At 39.8% G+C, this 8,103-nt stretch overlaps 2 long non-coding RNA genes across 2 annotated transcripts; one reads left to right on the top strand and one right to left on the bottom strand.

The window, feature by feature from the left end:
• Nucleotides 1–2,507: 2,507 nt before the first annotated feature.
• Nucleotides 2,508–3,360, bottom strand: LOC142990997 (uncharacterized). The gene is made up of 3 exons (XR_012960864.1): nucleotides 3,290–3,360; nucleotides 3,056–3,122; nucleotides 2,508–2,688 (listed from the first exon to the last, which is right to left on the bottom strand). It is a non-coding gene; the product is annotated as an uncharacterized LOC142990997 (long non-coding RNA).
• Nucleotides 3,361–4,733: 1,373 nt separating this feature from the next.
• On the top strand, nucleotides 4,734–5,674 carry LOC142991235 (uncharacterized). The gene is made up of 3 exons (XR_012960875.1): nucleotides 4,734–4,987; nucleotides 5,304–5,343; nucleotides 5,530–5,674. It is a non-coding gene; the product is annotated as an uncharacterized LOC142991235 (long non-coding RNA).
• Nucleotides 5,675–8,103: the final 2,429 nt, after the last annotated feature.

The following is an 8,103-nucleotide window of genomic DNA, read 5'->3' as shown; positions in this document are numbered from 1 at the left end:
ATTTCAAATGAAATAAAAGCAAAATGTAATGATGACTTTAAAATGTAATGATGGCATGTTATGTTATAAATATATTTGAGGTTATATTTTGGTTTTGAAGAACATAGCATCAGGCTGTAAAATGTGCTTTTATTGTGACATTTATTCCTAACCTGTTATATGTTTGACCTCTAATCTTTTACTTTTGTGGTGCTTAAGTTGTCTGACAACACAAAAGCACTTTAAAGAAAACATGTGAATTATGTTTTGTTATCATTAAAACGAAATTCAAAACAGGAGCTACAGATGATAAATGGAACCTTTTTACCGGCGGTTGAAAGAAGCCCTTCCCTTCCCCTCATTCTGTCGTTATCTATTCAGCGAAGCGTGCGGCGCAGCGGAGAAACGGAGTGAGACTATCTTGAAATTGCTGTGGTCCATTAACAATACCTGCCCAATTCACAGCTAAGGTCTCTTAAATGTAGTGTTCTTGTATGTGGCGTGATTGATGAAAGCTAATGAGCCTCTGGGCCGCATTAGGAGGAAAAAAGACAAAGTGGAACGAAACAACAGGGTTTAACTTAACACATCTAGAAATAGCTACAATAAAGCCAACATTTTGCTGTTGATGCAGCTAAGCATGTTCACACAACCATAAGTCCTTGTGAGTATGGGTTGCTTTAAAGGGAGAAGTCCACTCTCCGTAATGATACTGTGATGATCAAGAGTGCCTGTGTGCTGTTGTGACTGGTTAGACTATAACTGGAACAAGCTGAAAAACTGTACAGGCTGGTTGAAGTCGTATATTTGGGTTGAATTGTTACTGGTGTTCGTGACAAGCGGTAAGCTGTAAGCCCTTCGTTTTCTTTTTTCCAGCCTTGCTTGTGAAAACCCATAAATTGAGTTAAGGTAAAGCCAGGCAGCCATTCGACAGGACTTTTCCCTTCATTTTCCATTCTTCCTTCAATTTCCACCCTGTCTCACACTTGAGTTGAACCATGTTGAGTTTTCTAAGCCCCCCCCAAACGTCACAGGAGATTGTCTGTGCCATTGAGTAACGCCACCGTCTCCTTGTTCTTAATTACCTGTATTAAAGACACATGACAGCACCTTCTTATCACCAGTTTGATCTCTTTGCTGCCCTGATGTGGTCACAATTGGCTGTCTAAACTCTCCCAGACGAGACACAATTCAACATCTGGCAGTATGATAACAACATGGACTATAAGTAGCACTGCAATTCTAAGGCAATAAATAGATTTTCTCTCCAATTTCATGCTAACACCATAATCAGATGCATTGATATTGCTAAAGTCCAAGCAACGCCGTGACAATATACTATTATAAATCAATTTACTCAAGTATGTCAATGATTCATTATTATCTTATAATCGCCCTAAGCAATCTCCACATGCATTCTCTCACCTGGAGTGCTTCCTCTTGTAAGCTAATTAAGGAACAGATCTTAAGTATATTCAGTGACTGACAGAATCCTTTAAAATCCATCTTACTTAGCGTTTTGGAATTAATCGCAGAACAGACAAAAACCAGAGCATGGCATAGATGCAAACATGCTGAGTGACAAATGCCACTGCGGCTCTGAAATCTGTTGAGAGGCACAAAATAGAGAAAGCAGCGGTATGATCGATGCTTTTCCATCATCATTGTTTGTTGTAACATCTTTGCCTTTTTAGCAGACAGCATCCACTCCTGCAGTTGACACAGTAGCAAAGCAGAATTGTAATGATGTGTGTCATTGACGAAAGCTCCTCACATAACTGAGCTGCAAGCGATTTTTCAGAACACTGACTCTCAATCATTTCCAACATCTGGAACAACTATGGAATACATAAACAAAACTCTGGGGAGGGGGAGGGGGGGTGCCATCTTCACAGAAACTCAAAGCAGTGTGGGGTGAGTTTGAGATGGACTTAGTTGCTAGTTTACAAGACGGAATGTAAACAGTTCTGACGGATGGGTCAGTAAAGCGTCTCTGTTGTCCTGAGGAAGTCTGGTCAAGAGCTGCGGACCCCCGCTAACAGGGCCAGATTATGTGGAAATGGGATATCAGCTCCAGGGAGAACATTCTTTTTCTCGTGCTGTGCTCGTACAGTGTATCAAAGTCACATCTGAGAGTTCCCCTGTTGGTTTTCCTCCCTGTAGTTGTGACCTATTACCTCGCATGCTGCTGGGTTTGTAGATTATGCATAAGCGAGGCTCAGCCGTAGCATTCCTCTTCCCCAAAGTCTGTTTCAAAGCTTACCTCACTTAACCACGCTGAGGTTGGACTGTCAGGGGACTTAAGTCAAATAATGGACTGAAGATACATTTGAGCCCATTTGCCAAGTTGGACATGATAGATGGAATAAAGGAATGATTAAAAATCTTACAGTAGAACTAGAAAAGAACGCAACGTGGCTTCAAAGTGGATAACAATAAAAAATGGCACACCAGGATTTTAAACAAATGCAGAGGTGCTGAAGTGGAAAACAGCAAAGGAAAAAGAAATCTTCTTGAATGCGCAGACGTCCAGACAGAACTGTTTAATGGCATATCAATAAAATTTGAATGGAACAAACCCTAAAAAGCTTTTAGAAGTTTGATTTTGTTATAAAAATCCCTCAACTAGTTGTGGTAGTGGCAAAATGGCAAATTGACCCGCCTGTACACAAGGGTTGGACGTGTCTGACCAGCTCAGGCCTGATCCACCTGGACAAACAGAAGAAAAAAACAAAAAGTACTGAAACTGTTCTCACTCATTGTGCACAGGAGTGTGGCAGCAAGGGAGCCTAGGGGTTGATGACTGTGTGTTTTTGCACCAGGAAGTTCATTAGAGCAAAACAGACACCTCAGTGAAAACAAGAGCATGGAAATATGTCGATATTATTCTATAAGATCCCGGAATTTGGAGATATAAGCTCTTTCATCCATCAGTAATGTTGATAGTAAATGTACTGTGCTTGACTGTAAAACTTATATTTATCTGTATAAACATATTTATAATTTAACAAGTCAGTATTTGAGTGCTATTCTGCTATACTGCATTAATGTAAAAAAAAATCAGCATATTTCTCACTTTGAAAGCATTTTTTTCAGTTGAAAGTCGTGACTTCCTTTGTAGTACAGCAGCCTCACATCAGAGCCTGAAAGGAAAGAACGACACATTTACAGCATATCCTTGAGCGTTTGGTGCCACTGAAATTCACAGGAGAAAAGGCTTTCATGTCAAAAGCTAATTTCCCCTGTAGATCAAAATCAGTTCTTTGGGTTATATAAAATCTAACCCTTGGGATGACATAGCAAACCTCACCTTGGTAGAACGCTGCAGCGTAGGTGCAGCGGAATCAAGCGCCGTTTCTTGTGGCTGGTTTCTATTATCGCATGTCATAATCACAGCAGGGTTTTTGGGAAACATCAACACTCGCTTGTTCCCAGGCCAGAAAATCAAATGGCTTATCTGTGCTGATTGTGTGCTATCCTCACAGATGCAGGGATGCATGAGGGACAATCAGGGCACGTCTGCTCCTGTAGCCTGAAAGCTGCTTGTCAGGTAAGAGACATGTGGGAAATGAGAAGCCATCATTCAGGTCCTGACCTGTCTAATGAGACATTTCTGCTCTGGAGAGATGTCACTGATATGAATGATGAATAATGTTCAGTGACACTGTCCCATTGGTTAGCTTCCTCATTAAGAATGTGTGCTAGAAGAGATTGAGATTCATAAAAGAAGGATTTGCTGTTTTCCACAGCAACAACAAGCACTGTGCAACAACTGTTTGTTGTTGCACAGTGCTGCACAATATCATGGACATATAATGATGCAGCCTTGTGAATAAATGTGCATTTGTGCTATGGGGTAATTACACACATTTCACAGTTTTACTACTACTTTACATGAGATCTATGATAAGAATCTACATATGAAGACTTCATTTGCAAAAACAGATTAGCTACATTTAGAAGAACATTATAGTCATATTACATTTTTTCATCCGAGATAATAACATTAATCAATCTCTTGTTTGTGACATTTGTGTTGTGTTTAATGTTTATTATTTTTGCATGATTTCTATTCTTGTGACTGACATTAACAGGAATGCTCAGATCCCCATGTTCTTTTATGGGCCTATTTGGAAGCCATGGTGTTCACCATGGTGCTCAATGAGTGGAAAACAGGTCCCTTTCGCTAAGTCTGCCTGTTAAGGACCTGGATTTAGCTTGTGTTTGTACACAGCTAAACAGTGATGTTTTGAGATTTGAAGCAGCAACATTTGACAAACCTGTGGACTGTTGAGGAGGTGAAAGCCCTTCTATCTCTATTGATGAGACAAACCAGAGACGCTGCAGCGTTCGTAGGTCGCGACCTTTGAAGGCCACGTAGACTGCAGCCTGCAGTCTGCAGAGAGAGTCTGCTCAGCATCATTAATGATATAATATAATGGCATGTGGCTTCATGTGTTACTTTTGTACCCTTTTTATAACATATAATATATTAATAATCACCTCAGCTGCTTTTTGAATATCTGCTATTACTCATAAGGTAAAGGTCACCTATTGTGTTCCTTCTGTCAGGATGCTGAAGCTTTTATTTTGGAAATTACAAAATCAAATCTCTTAGTAGCAACAATATTTATTCAAAAGGGAGAGACCACATTAATAAACGGTAATTAACAGTGTATATCTGTGAGGTGCAGCCATTTAGGCAATATTTCATCTGTAGTCCCAGAAACAGTGTTAGTAATCACAAAAATTGGAGTGTTGAAATTTCAGAGTTAAACATTTCAGAGTTGAATTCAACTCTGGAAGTGTGATTTTAACACATTATGAGTTAAATGGTGCTCAGTGTTGGAGTTATTTGAGAGAGTTGATCACATCAGTGTTACTTTAACTCTGTAGAGAGGTAATTTAAAAATGAAGCTCCTCCCAGGTGCCCAGGAGTCTCACTTGTTCAATTGGAGACATTGAGAGGACTTTGCTAATTTTTCCTCGTGTCATGCAGTTTTACACGGTAAGTGGAATTAAGTCAAATTTACTGAAACATTATAAACTGATGCTGTGAACTTCACTACGTGCAACCAAACAGCTTTGGAGGATATATGCTATACAAAGCCTTTGTTTGTGGCTTGGACTGAACAGTGAATGTGTCTCGGTGATTAGCTCATTTTAGCTAGCTGTCGATAGCAGCTGCTTCAGACTTTATCAATGATTTAACAAATCACATGAAAGCACAAGGCGATGAAAAACAAAGCCTGAATTTTTAATGTATGAACTGTTGATTGGCGCTAATGTGCAGTTTTTTTCTCTTGAGTGTCGCAAAAAATCAGTGCAAGTGATGCAGTTGACAGGCTCGTAATCTTTCATAAGGTAATTATAATATTATGGTTATTATAATAATTTTGCAAGTCACCTTCTTAGCTACAAGTGTAAATGAGTAACGTGTAAATAGCCAGTCAGAAGATGTTTGAACAATCATTTTTACTTTTTAGTTTTCTCTGTGGCTGCAGAACATTCTTGTGAATAACTTTTTCTTGTTCCTTATCTCAACACCAGTCATGCTGCAGTCTGGAGGAGCATCTCCGTAACCATGAAGGTCAGCAGCCATACCTCCTCGCTGTTGGGCGTCAGAAGAGCAAGATTGACAACTTCTACATCGCCATGGATAAGCATCTCATTCCATGCCAGGCAAACCGCTCACTCGGGCATTTGATGAACTTTTCAAAGCACATTTTGTGTTTCAGATGAGAAATTGTACATTTTATTTGCATTCATGATATTTTAATGTACAATGAACAGGTGAAATAAATGCCATTGTTGGAAATGTATTTTGTTTTATGGAATTCATTCTTACAAATAATTTTAACACTTTTTAGTGTAGATATCCTGACACTTTAGGGAGTGAAGCCAACACTAACCAGGGTGTTAGAAAAAAAGTATCTCAGCAGTGTTACTTGTCTTATCCCTTAAGTGTTAATTTAACTCTATTTAGCGAGTTAAAGAAGGGACTCTGACACAGTGTTAAATGTTTAACTATTTCAAAAGTGTTGATTTAACTGAGTGTGGAGCTATATAAACCCTGAAAAAGTGTTGAAATCAACTCTGTGGGAGTTAATTCAACACTGGACTTTTTGCTGTGTATGACAATCATGAATCTTCATTGAAATCCTTCATTCTTCTTATGTGTCACAGCTCAGTAGAAAGGTACATTGCTGAGGATTTTTTGAATTGATCGCGACAGTCCTTAGGATAGTTTCTGGGGAATAGCTACACTGGCTGTGCCCTCAAAATTCGAAAGACGGGCACACTTCCTGTCTGCATTTCAAGGGTTCTCAGAAATGGGACAGCATAGTGGAACCGTTGTTGTCAGCTTGAAATGAAAAAGCATCGCACAACACTTACTGGATTTACAGACGAAACCACACCATTCCTATAATCTGGATAAAGTAGTGAACGCCTAGTATACACAGCATGCCTTCATCATGAACTCCAAACATTTCTTTACATTAAAACAGAGCAAGCAACTGAGATAGGAAACAGATGGTGGCCTGTGAGTGAGGAGATTGGTTGTCAGCTTGGTTGACAGCAGCACTGAAAGTAGGAATAGAACGCATAGACATTCTGTACATTTCCCCTGGTAAAACAGTTCTCGGTTCTATATCTCTCACTATCACAATGCATTTTCTTGATCTGCTCTAAAGTGTTCTGTATTTATGAAGCTTTGGGTCTGAAGTATCACTTTGGCTGACTGCCATGTTTCATCTGAGCACAGCGCTGAAGTAGATACCTGTACAATTCAGAGAGCAAAGATGCCATCGCACTTGAATAACCTTGGGATTTGATGGCAATATTGCCTTCCATCTGCAGAAAACCTTTGTCTCTCTCAGAAAATACTTTAAAAAAACCCTAATTGATATAAAAAGTCTCACACTGGAGGAATAAATCTACCATTAAGACCCACAGCCGACTGTAAATGTTAAATATAGACTCATAGCATTTGATCATTGCCCTGATATGAGGAATACCACTTATAATTATCAGCCTGAAGAAGTAATCTCTAACAGATTTTGTGTAGCTTTGTGCTTCTGTCTGGCAAAGTGTCTCACTTTGACCGAGCTCAAGTAGAATGTTTTATTGCTTACAGCAGTGGGTTCAGGCTAGAAGTTGTCAATTCTTTATGGGGAAGGTTTTTAGAAGTACTTGTGCTTCGAATAGACATCAATTATTTCCTAACAGCCTGGAGAATAAGGCAACACTCTCAAGAGTAAACTCGGTAACAGTGCAATGAAATGCAGGGGTTTGGGAGTCAAAGCGCTACGATGAGTCCAAAGAGTCAAAAGCTTAAGTGAAAATCTATGCAAAAACCGACGGTATCATCTTTTGCTTTCATTACGGTAAGAATGTTTTTGCCAAACACGATCACAGCTTCGTCTTCTGCTTTTTTGTTTAGACTCTCCTGTACTCACCAAGCTCTCTTATGCCGCGGCTGTGCATTCACAAGATCTGCATCTAGAAACATTGTGTTGGCAGTAATGTCAACTTTTGTGCACCTACTACTTAGTATTTGTCCTTGCTTTGATTTCAGACAAAATGCAATGAACCAGTACACAATCACGCAATCAACAGCAGTCTGCCGCTCTCTGAGTAAGGTGTTGCATAATCGCAGTATGAGGAGAGTCTGCCCATTGAGGAAACACATGGGGGGTGTCAAACTCTGATCAGGGTGCCTTAATAAACCTTTGTACAATCACATAATCTCTGTCTGTCAGCGCACCTCGACTCAATTTAAATTTAAATGGTGTTAGCTTTGAAAAAGGTGATTAATTGCCTTAATCACAGTATAAATGAAGTTTAAAAGTGCACAGAAACAGATGTAGTGATCACCAGATAAATGGCTGAAGGTTTCCCAGAGGAGCTGATCAAGCATGCAGAGATCTATTGTGTCTGCCTCTTGCCATCTGTGTTTACACTGCGGAGCAAACCGCTTTTTAAGGTCCTCAGGTGGCAAACAGGGAAGAGTTATGCTCTCACGTTGCCCCCTGGTGAATCAAGTATTTAATCCTCCACACAGACAAGAAAGCAAGCAAGTGTGTTAGCCACACTGCTCCCTGTAACTGTGCACAGAAGCAT

Source organism: Genypterus blacodes, unplaced genomic scaffold (assembly GCF_046128005.1).
Source record: "Genypterus blacodes isolate CSIRO-AG114 ecotype Tasmania unplaced genomic scaffold, CSIRO-AGI_Gbla_v1 ptg000017l_1, whole genome shotgun sequence".
Lineage (NCBI taxonomy): Eukaryota > Metazoa > Chordata > Actinopteri > Ophidiiformes > Ophidiidae > Genypterus > Genypterus blacodes.
This window is presented reverse-complemented; position numbering and strand designations above follow the sequence as displayed.